General features: G+C 57.8%; 1 long non-coding RNA gene across 3 annotated transcripts; it reads left to right on the forward strand.

Annotated features, from left to right (window-relative positions):
- Positions 1-1513: 1513 nt before the first annotated feature.
- On the forward strand, positions 1514-10726 carry LOC113619528 (uncharacterized). 3 transcript variants are annotated; one of them, XR_003432409.1, is made up of 3 exons: positions 1514-3590; positions 3836-4043; positions 4309-5456. It is a non-coding gene; the product is annotated as an uncharacterized LOC113619528 (long non-coding RNA). The 3 variants fall into 3 exon arrangements; XR_003432410.1 differs by lacking the exon at positions 4309-5456 and adding an exon at positions 10398-10726 and having other exon boundaries at positions 3376-3590; positions 3918-4043; XR_003432408.1 differs by having other exon boundaries at positions 3381-3590; positions 3918-4043.
- The last annotated feature ends 298 nt before the right edge of the window (positions 10727-11024 follow it).

An 11024-nucleotide genomic window follows, 5' to 3' on the forward strand; every position in this document is an offset into this window, starting at 1 on the left:
TGTAGCCAATCATCCAGGTAATAAGATAGCACTTAAAAATAAGAAAGAACCTGAAAATTCCCTGGAAGCCCATGCTTTTTTTTTTTTATTTTTGGCTGCGTTGGGTCTTCGTTTCTGTGCGAGGGCTTTCTCCAATTGCGGCGAGCAGGGGCCACTCTTCATCGCGGTGTGCGGGCCTCTCACTGTCACGGCCTCTGCGGTTGTGGAGCACAGGCTCCAGACGCACAGGCTCAGTAGTTGTGGCTCACGGGCCTAGTTGCTCTGCGGCATGTGGGATCTTCCCAGACCAGGACTCGAACCCGTGTCCCCTGCATTGGCAGGCAGATTCTCAACCACTGCGCCACCAGGGAGGCCCTGGAAGCCCATTCTTAAAACAAAACACCACCGCCACCCACAAAAAACCCAACCGACCAAACAAAAACGCAAACCACACACGCACACACCACACAACAAAAACAACAAAACGGAATTACTAGTTCCAGCTCTCCCTTTGGACTTTTTCAGATGGAGGAGGCTGAATCAGACCCTATTCTGCTGAGTGGATGTGCCACATATATTTTACAACCGATTCTTTGTCATTGAACATTTGGGTTATTTCCAAGTTTTAGCTCTCAAAATAGCAAAGTGTTTAAAAAAGTTGTTACAGTTCTCTTTTATAATCATCCAAATGTAACCACATATATTAGAATAGAGAAAACAGAGACGTGGGAAGGCCACATCCATTGCCAACAGCCTCACCCTGCTGGAATCTTAGTGTCTTTCCTTCCTCTCGTTTCCCCATGTGTCTGTTTTGTGTGTTTGCCCGTCGAGTGTGCATCTGACTGTGTGACCACTTCACACTGTGTTTTAAGCATCTGTTTGCCGTCCAGGGTATAGTCTGTGGACTCAGGCACACCCAATAAGTGGTGACCCTTGCTGTAATGTTGCATCGTCCTCATGACCGTATTTTGAATTGAGATGTAACACGTCAAAACCGAGCCGGACCCCGTGGGGCCTTCCCGGGACAGACTGCCCCCTCCGTGTCCTCCGCCTGCCTTTTGTCTGTAGGAAAACTTTATCCATAGAATAAATTTAATCAGAGAAGTGAAAAAATGCAGAAGCAAAGAAAAGCAAACAGGACAAAATAATAGTGTTTCGTCATGAAACAAAGTCAAGGACCTTTAGTTCCTCCTCAAAGGCTATGGATAACATTCTGAGTCATACCCTTTGAGCTGTTTTGCCAATACTGAAACCCCCACTCGGTGGAAAGGGTTAACTCCATGAAGACCACACTGTAGCCATGACATAAACTGCTCCATCTCCATTCCAAGAACTGGCCTCAAAGAAATGGGCACAAACCAGCCCTGGAACTGAAGATTAAACTGCTTAAAACAAGACACTGATGGGCCACCGCAAGACACTGATGAGCCACCGCAAGACACTGATGGGCCACCGCAAGACACTGATGGGCCACCGCAAGACACTGATGGGCCACCGCAAGACACTGATGAGCCACCGCAAGACACTGATGAGCCACCGCAAGACCAATTTCAAGATGATTGTCGGAGCTGACTGTGCTGTTTCTGCATGTAGACCCTTCCCTTTGCCTGTACACCCCCGAAACTCCCCTTTAAAGGCTCTGATTGGCAGGGGGAGTTGGCTTTTGGACACACAAGTCTGCCTTCTCCCCCCGGGTTGCTGGCCTCCTGTGTGAAGCAACCTCTCCTTTCCTACCAACACCTGTTTCTTGAGTATTGGCTTTCAAGCTTCGAGCAGCCAGACCTGAGCTCCGTAACATCTTAAAGGTGCAGCTCGATGAATCAAATTCTGTGCGCACCCAGGAGTCACGGCTCAGATCCAGAAAGAAGCTTCTGATCACCCCCAGAAAATCCCAAGTATTCCTTCCCAGTCATGCCCACCCTCCTGAGGTCCCGTCACTCTGATTTCTGTCATTGTGGCTTAGATTTTCCCGCCCTTGAACCTCTTGAATGGAATCCTGCTCTTGTTTCTGGCTTTTTTTTTTTCCTTTAAAGTCAGCTTTATTGAGGGACAGTCTACACACAGTAAAATGGACCCATTTTAAGTGTGTAGACTGATGAGTGTTGGCAGCTGTATCACGCAGTGGCCCCAGTCAAGGCATAGAACATTTCCATCCTCCAAGAAGTATATTGGTGCCCCTTCGCGGTCAACACTCCTCCTCCATCCCTAAGACACCACTAATCACCTTTCTGTGACTGTACATTAACCTTTCCTAGAGTTTCATAGAAAGAGAACCATATATTAAGTGCTTTTTTCTGGCTTCTTTTACTCAGTACATCTATGAGGTTCATCCGTGCTGTGCTTTCTAGTGGCTTGTTCTCTTTTTGTTGCTGTGTGTGTTAAGTTCCATCCTTTGATGGGTGGTTGGGTTTCACGAAGCTCGGGGCAAGCCACCCCCAAATATGCCAAAGGGGCAGATTGATTATGCTGAATTAAAGTTACTTGAGAAACAGTGGAGGCAAGAAGGGCACTCTGACCCTCCTCTCTGTCCCCCTGAAAGCAGAAAATAAATCTCCCATGTGGAATATACCCTTCCTGCACCAGGAGGTAGAGAGACATCCTTATCACCAGAGATGGGGAATTCCAGGCAAGAAGGCTGTGTAACAGACTCTGCCTAGTTTCTTCGCTAATGAGTACCCAAACCTGAGTTTCTTTGTCTTGTCAGTTCTTCACAAATTTGTTGTTTCTTTGTCTAAAAAGCATAAAAGCTGCCTGCTTTGGTCATTTCTTTGGGGCCCATATCTATGAGACCTCGGCATGTAGGAAATTCAATTTGGTTTTTTTCTCCTTCTGTTAATCTGTCTTGTGTCAATTCAACTATCCTGGACAGGCTATTTTCAGTTTGGGGCTCAAAGAATAAAGCTGGTATGACTCTCCTTGTTCATAATCCTGTCTTACCGGCTTCTTAAGGTTCTTGAGTGGACGAACCTGGATTTGCTCATGAATCTTCTGTCATGGGCATTAAGGTTATTTCACACCTTTTTGCTTTTAAAATTAGCAGTGTGATGAACATCTTTGTCCTTAAGGGATAATTTCCTTCAGCAAAGATCATTTCTGTGGTCCTCAGGCCTCTGAACCCTCCTATCTTCCCTCCTGCCCACTCTCATCTGGGTCAGCCCCAGATGGGCTGCTCTGGAACCTGGCCTCTGGGGGTGGGGTGGGACTATCCCCCCCTCCCTCCCACCCAGCGCCTGGCATAGCATGGGCACACATCCAATGCCAGGAGACCCCTTGCTGGCTTGAATTTACAGCCTGCCCTTCTTCCTTAGCCTCCCCCAGGCCCCATGCGGAAGCTAAGCGGCAGCAGGAAGCCCTGGTCTGGGAGTTGAGGAACCCGTTTCTGCTGGGCCCGGGAAAGCCCTGGACACACCCACGTGGGGGCTGGGGCCCTCACTTCCCCGCCTCGCAGCTCCGGCCACTCCTTGGGGGAAGCCCCAGAGGGGGTGGCATCTTTAGCGGAAAGAGCCCCTAGTTGATCCATCCAGGCTGCCACTCACTGGTGTCTGTCCCTGGGGAGTCTGGCAGCTCCGGGGCAGCCCTCTTCCAGGACATGGGAGCCCAATGGCTGGAAGGTAAATGTCCTGAGAACTGCCTGGGTTGGGGTTGGGAAGGGGCTGGGCAGAGGCCACTCCCTGTCTCCTGGACCTTGCTGGCGGATCTAGGGCATTGGAGCTTAAGTGACCTAGTCCACACTCTGTCCCTGTACAGAAGAGGAGCCCGAGAATAGGGTCTCAGGCTGCCAGGACCCTCCCTGCCAAGCTCTGGGGCTTCTCGGGAGCCACTTCCTTTACTGAGCCTCATTTTTCTCATCTGTAAGATGGATGTAACCTGGTGCCCACTTCCTTAGCTGCCGTGTGGGTAGAGAGCAGCTGGTAGCCTTGATGCAAATCCTCCCGCAGTTCTAGTCCCTCCGGACGAGGCTGCTGGCTTTCAACTGCCCCAGAAACTAGCCTAGCTGCATTCCAGACCCCCTGGCACAGGGGAAAAGGTCCTGACTTCCAGCCCCTGTCATCTCAAGGGAGAAGGTGAGGAGGTTGGAGGGAACGCCAGCGGCCCAGGGGCCGTCTCATCTGGTCCTTATCCTCCCAGGGTGGTCTTTGGCATCTCCATTTCACAGAGGAAAAAATCAAGGCTCAGGGAGTCACTGCCCAGGGTCACCTCTGGGGCACCTCTTGGGCCCTGGCTCCTGCTGTGTCTGGGGGGCTTCCCGAGGGAGAGGGATGGGACAGGCGGTGGGTGGGTGGTGGGCCCTTCCCAAACGGAGTCCTGTCCCTCACCTCCGTCTCACAGATGGGCCAGCCAGGGCGCCCCGGTGAGAAGGTCTCTGACACCCAGCTGTCTGGTGCAACCGCCCCCCCCCCACCATGCCGCGGCTGATGCCATCCCTGGCCCCGAGGACTCGGACCTGGTGCCCTCCCTGACCCTGGCTGCGGCTCTGGTTCTGTTGTTCCTCTTGTTCTCGGCCTGGCTGGTATGGGACAGGGCCCTCCGAGGTTTTTGCTAATGTGGGCTCCCAAGCAGGGAGTGTGGGTATCCCTGGGGCGGGAGTGGCACCGGCCCCTCCAGCCACACCCTGGGCCAAATCCTGTGGCCAGCCACTCAGCCCTCGCCCGTGGCAGCCCCAGTGGGACCCCAGGAGGCCCCCAACTCCCTCCCACTGGAGGGCAGGAACCCCGATGAGCCATGGAGTCTGCAGCAGAAAGTCGCTGCTGGAGCCTCATGTCTGGGGACGGCCACAGAAGGTGGGCTGAGGACCTGGGGCAGCCGAGAGTGCCCAGGCAGATGGGCCTCAAAAGCGTCCCGTCCTGGCTGGCTGCGGGGTGTGGTGGGGTCCCCATCCTTGTACCGCCATCCTGAGTGTTGCAGATAAAGCCAGGTGACCTCTGGGTATTGGTGGAATGAATCAGAACGAGTCGGGGGACGAGAGCTCCAGCCCAGGCTCTGCCCATGCTGGGCCGTGTGATGGTGGGCGAGGCCCTTCTCCATTCCAAACCTCGGTTTCCCAGTCATCAAAGGAGGATGGCAATACCTACTTCGGGGCATCGTTGGGAGGGCCCCCCAGTAGGTAGGCATTCTGTGGTCACCTCCGCAGCACACAGTCTCCCTTTGTGTCCGTCCCTCTTCCTCCTCCTGGAACCCAGAAAACCCTTGGAGGAAGCCCCGCACCCTCCCCAGGGCTGAGGCCAGTCAGAGACGGGATGCGCTGGTCTTGGCCGCCACCTGGTGGCTGAAGTCAGAACTACACCATCCCTTTAGCGTTCCCTTCAGGGCAGAGGAAGTGAAGGTGTTTGTTTTATTTTTTAAATTTTGAGATTGTGGATAAGCACAAATCGGATTACGTGGAGAAAACTTCTTTTACCATTTGCTAGTTATCTTCTTTCCCTCTATTTCCGTATCTATAATCTCCTTACCAAAAAAGCATCAGGCCGAAGGCGGAGGGGGTGGGGGAGAACTCTGAACAAAGGCGCGGGGGCGGGGAGGGGGTGGTCTGCCCAGGGTCACCGGAGCCTTCCTGCCCCACAGTGGCCCCTTCTTGGACCTTGACAAAGGAAGATGTGCTTTTTTGAGGCTGGGAGGGTCGTGGAGATCTTCAGGTCAGGGCCGGAGGCCCCAGGATCCTCCAGGGTCCACTGGACAAATGCTTATCAAGAGCCCTCCCGAGGGGATATCCTCTGTCCTCCGGGGAGCAGGGAAGGGAGGAAAAGCCCCTCCGGGCCACGCCCGAGGCCTCAGCCTTGCCCACTGCCCGACACGGGGTGAGGGCAGATGTGTGCAGCCGCTTGTTTGTATCTTTGTCCAGCGCCCAAGAAAATGCGTGTGGCTTCCGTCGCGGTTCCAGCAGCCCCTCACTGCATCCGGCCCAGCCCCTGTGGTTCTCCCAGGCTGCCGAGCCCCCTCTGTAGCGCTTGAGGCCAGCACGGGCATCTGTGTGAAGCTGGTCCAGGAAGGAACTGCACCGGCGAGGGAAATATTGTTCTGTGTAATTCAGTGACCTGTTTTATAAACACTGTGGCTCCATTTGGGGTTTTTCCTGCCCTGTCTCCCCCCTCTTCCAGGGGTGCCGGGGCAGCCAGAGGCCTGAGTTAGGAAAGTCTGGGCTTTTGGTGGGCTGGACGTCGCCAAGGGTGACAGGATGAGCTGGGCCTGGGGTGGGCAAGCCAGAGAGGGTCCTGGCGTGGGGCTGGCAGCCTGCTCCTTGAGCCCATCGGCAGCGAGTGGCTGGGAGCCAGCAGCTCGTGTGCGAGTGTGTATATGTGTTGGTGCGTATGTGTACATGCATGTCTGCACGCACACATGTGTGCCCGCGTGCTACAAACACGTGCACCGCGTGTGTACGTGCACATAGCGCACATGCACGTGTGGCCATATCTGTACACGCGCCTGTGTGTGCCCCCGTGTGCCGGTGTGTGTGCGCGACTCTGCGTACACCGTGAACATCTGTATTTGCATGCATGCATGTACGTGTGTGTATACATGCCGTTGTATGTGCGTGCACGTGTGTGCACGTGTGTTTCATCCACGTGCCCTCCCTATAGGAGCCTGGGGATGGAGTGGAGCTGGCCTCTTTCCTCCCAGCCTGGGCACAGGCTCGTGGGTGATTACCAGTCAGGGTTCAAGTGGCCCCGGGGGCAGGGAGGCTTCTCCTTTGGGGAAAGAGGTTTTCCATCGTTTCCTCCCTTTCCGGCTCTGCCCAGCTGTGCGGCCTTGGGAGAGCCCCGCTGCCTGAGCCATTTCCTCATCAGTCTGCGGTGGGGTGGGGCCACACTGCCACCTCTACTCCTTTCTGCCTCCTTCCTAAAGGGGCCCCAGTTGTGTTTGGGGGGGCAACGTGCTTACCTAAACACACAGGTCCTCCAGACGCCCTGCAGCTGGGTGCCCACGTGAGTCTGTTCTGGCCAAGGGTGTAGACAGGCGTGTCCAGGGAGGACCACCTTCCTGATGAGCGAGGCTTTGGGTCCTACCCGCTTCTTCCTGCCTGGAATTCAGTCATGTTGCCTGGTGAGGCAGCAGCACTCTTGCACCCGGGAGGTGGGAGCCCAGGCTAGGACGGTGGGCAGGGATGAAGCGGGAGCTCGTTCTCTGGCGATGTGGAGCCTGGACGCCTTTGTGAGAGCTGGTTTTCTGTGTGTTGCAGCCTCGTGCACTCCTAACTGATACAGGCCATCAACACCCTTCTCACCTGGGGAGTAAGCGGCCTGGAGCCTGAAGTGGGGGGGCTCGTGGGTGCGCTTCAGAGCTAGGCATCCTCACCCCTCGGCCCTGAGAGGGCCACCGGGGGCTAGTCCTCAGGGGCATCCAGGTGCCTCTTGGGAGGAGAAGGACGAGGAGACAAGGACAGCCCAGCCTAACTTCCCAGTGGGAGGCGGGCAGCCCAGGGCCCTCGTCCGAGACCAAGTGCAGCTTTGGCACCATGGGGCCTGCTCCCGCCCTGTGTCCTCCGCAAGGTGATGGTTAAAGAGGTGGGAATGAGGTGACAGGTGGAAGCCCCCTCCCCCTCCCAAGGAGACGGGACCGGCACAGACAGCAGGTGGACAGGTGGGCAGAGGGAGGGCATAGCCAGCCTTCTTTATTCTGTACGCGGGCCTCTCACTGTTGTGGCCTCTCCCGTTGCGGAGCAACAGGCTCTGGACGCGCAGGCTCAGCGGCCATGGCTCACGGGCCCAGCCGCTCCGCGGCATGTGGGATCTTCCTGGACCGGGGCACGAACCCGTGTGCCCTGCATCGGCAGGCGGACTCTCAACCACCGTGCCACCAGGGAAGCCCCGCCAGCCTTCTTTAGGATGTGGGGCAGCCGGTGCCGAGAGCCCAGCCCTGGCTGGACCCCTCTGGTCTCCTTCTCACCAAAGACCTGGCCGGACTCCCCCCGGCAGACACTTCTGGGGACCTTCTCGGGGTCTCGGCCACGCACGCCACATGTACAGGTGGGTCCTGCTTGGGACACACCAAGGCAACAGAAAAAGGGCAGGGTGAGGCTCACCAGTCAGTCCCCGTGCCGGCCGTCAGCCCCTCCTTGGGTCCCGTGATGTGGGCTGGGGTCTGATCTGACGGGGTGAAGTGGGTTCCTCCCCGCTCCGGCCTCTGTGCCGGGAAGGGTCAGACCCAGGTCCCCCCGCCCCGGGCAGATACGCAGTGACCCTGGTTCTAACCACGCTGGGGTTCACACCCCTCTCCTGCTGCCGGGACTGGCCAGGCCTGCAGGGGGTGGGGCTGGGGGTGAGCTCCGCCCGGCCAGCCTGGCGTTTCTGCCTTTTAACCGCCTTGGCCAACACCCTCTCCCGGGACTCAGCCAACTATTTCTGGGCCGCTAAGCGGCACAGCAGCTACTTCTCTCGCTCAAGTATGACATTACATTTTTTCGGATGGCTGGACCGAAAACCGGGAACTTGTTCCGGAAGTTCCCGGTTTGCAGCGTGTAAGCGACAGCCTCGCTCTGTCCTGGCCGCTCCCCCGCGTCCCTCCAGCGTCCCTCCACCCCCCCGTCCCCACTGTCTGGGCCGCCAGGCAGCGGTGGCAGCAGGGTCAGGCTCAGAGCCCACACAGAGGCCCCCGGGCTGCAGGTGGTCCAGGAAGCCTCTCCCCGGTTATTTCTGGCCCCTGTGCTGGCCCGTGGACTCCTGCCAAAAGCAATTACTGAATTTTCATCTTGTTTTGCTGACGGCTTAGAATACGTCAAAAATGTTCTGCTGGGAGACCCGAGGGCGCTTTGGGGTGGGGCTGGGTGCTTGAGAGTCCAGCAGGGGCCTGGTCCCCCCAGGACTAGACCTTTGGGGTTCCGGCGAGTCGGGGGAGGACGGGGGCCAGTGAGGGCGGTTTATTAGGCTGTTGTCTGATGGTGCTTCTGGAGCACAGTCTGTGTGCAGACGCTGAGAATTGCCCCTCTCCTTGCGGCGCAGGGGGCATTCCTCTCTTCCGAGGCTCAGAGCTGTTCTGAGACCCGGCGACGTCCCTGTCCTGGGAGGTGGCTGAGGGGGAACGCTGCCCCCTGTCTGTGGGCCGTGGGCTCACCCCGTTCTGTGGTGGGCAGGGCTGGGGGCTGGGGGGCAAGAGGAACAGGCAGGGTCTGCGCCCAGGGGTCTCCCCCTCCCCCCGGGGCTGTGCTCAGAGCCACTGACAACAGGCCAGGAGGACAGACCAGGCCTGGCCATCTCCTTTCAAGTGTCCCCGTTGCGCGGCCGTGGGATCTGCACCCAGGCCCTTGGACTCCAGCGCCTCTGCCGGGAGCACCACGCCATCCGGGGAAGGACCTTGGGCCGCCTGATGGGCAGGCTGGACTCTGCCGGGTGGGCTTCGTCCAGGGCCCAGGCCACTCTCCACTTCCTCCCCCGCCCTCGGGAATGTCCACCGGCCACAGGCAGAGATCGGCTGGAAGGCGGTCGGTCAGGGCCGCAGCCCCATCCCTGGGGGGCTCCTAATCCTGGTCTGGGAGGAGATGGGGGTGGGGGCCCCTGCCTGGGGGGCGGGAGGAAACCCCGACCTGTCTGCTGGTCTCAGTGTCCACCACAGGGGTTTCCAGAAGGGAGTGTGGAGATGGGAGTCTCCAGGGAGAGGAACTCGGGCTGGGAGTTGAGCCGTGTCTGGGGGTGTGAGCACCCCGACCTCTTGGGACCTGGGTTCTTTGCACACCTCGGATGGTACCCCGCCCAGCGGGTGAGAGCTCCCTGCCCTGTGTGGAGATGGTGCCCGACCCCGTTTTCCCAGCAGCCCTTCTTCTCAGGGTGCACAACACTCGCTGCCCCGGGAGGGAGGCCAGGGGGCCGAGCCCATGCTCCATGCACAGGTGTGTGGACACACACGCACATATATGTACGCACGTGTGTATGTGTCTGTACGTGCTTTAACAAAGTGCCCCCCGTCCTGTTGGACGGGCTGGCCTGGCCCCTGAGCTTTGTTACAGGTCTACACTGTCCTCAAATGCTGCTTGGTGCCCAGATCCTGGCCGGGCAGTGGGATCGGACCGGCCCTGCCCCGAGGGGGCTCTGGGTCTAGTGGCGTGAGACAGAAGCTTGGCCGGAGGGCACACAGGAAAGGGCTCCAGGCCCGGCCTGGAGTGGGGACCACGCAGGCTTCCTGGTACCGGCGGAGGGCACCTAGTGGGACCGGCCAGCGTGGGGGGGCTCTGGGGAGGGGGGCGGTGGTTCCGAGGCCCCAGGGTGGGAAGCGGCTTGGTACTGGGTGGCTGGGGGCTGCAGTCAGCCTGTGGGGAGGGGGCAGCCTTGGACACTTGGGGATGGCCTGGGTGTGGGGCGACCCTCGTAGATGCCACGTGTGTGCCGTGTGTGCCTCTTATGTCCCCGTGTCTCCCCAGACTGGGCCTGGCTTCCAGCTGTCTGTAGCCCTGGATTGGCCCCATGTGTTTGGAATTATGGTTGCAATTTCAGGGGAAGAAGCAGATGGGGTGCCTGTCCTCAGCCGTCCCCGACCTTTGAAGGCTTCGTCTCAGAATGCGCAGAATGTCTGTCTGGGGAGCGCAGCCCAGAGAAAGTCGTGACCCAGGAGGCCAGTAGAGGCCAGGGTCTCAGGGGCTGTCCGTGGTGGAAAAACTGAGGCTCCGGAGCTCACAGATTAGCTGCCCAAGGAAAGGGCTCGTCTCAGAAGCCTGCCTGTCTTTCGCTTTGTCACAGCTCGAGAGAGGCATGGACATATATACACTACCAGACGTAAGGTAGATAGCTAGTGGGAAGCAGCCGCATAGCACAGGGAGATCAGCTCGGTGCTTTGTGACCGCCTGGAGGGGTGGGACAGGGAGGGTGGGAGGGAGGGAGACGCAAGAGGGAGGAGATATGGGGACATATGTATATGTATAGCTGATTCACTTTGTTATAAAGCAGAAACTAACACACCATTGTAAAGCAATTATACCCCAATAAAGATGTTTAAAAAAAAAAGAAGCCTGCCTGGCTCATTCTCGCGGGAAGAGCAGGATTTGCGTTCTCGGGCCTGAAGGATGGAGACCAGGGCCCTGCGGTCCTTAAAGGGACTGGCTGGCAGGTCTGGATGCAGTGGAG

The sequence above is a fragment of the Aethalodelphis obliquidens genome, unplaced genomic scaffold (genome assembly GCF_003676395.1).
Source record: "Aethalodelphis obliquidens isolate GAN/ISIS:26980383/991018 unplaced genomic scaffold, ASM367639v1 scaffold7, whole genome shotgun sequence".
In the NCBI taxonomy this organism is placed as follows: domain Eukaryota; kingdom Metazoa; phylum Chordata; class Mammalia; order Artiodactyla; family Delphinidae; genus Aethalodelphis; species Aethalodelphis obliquidens.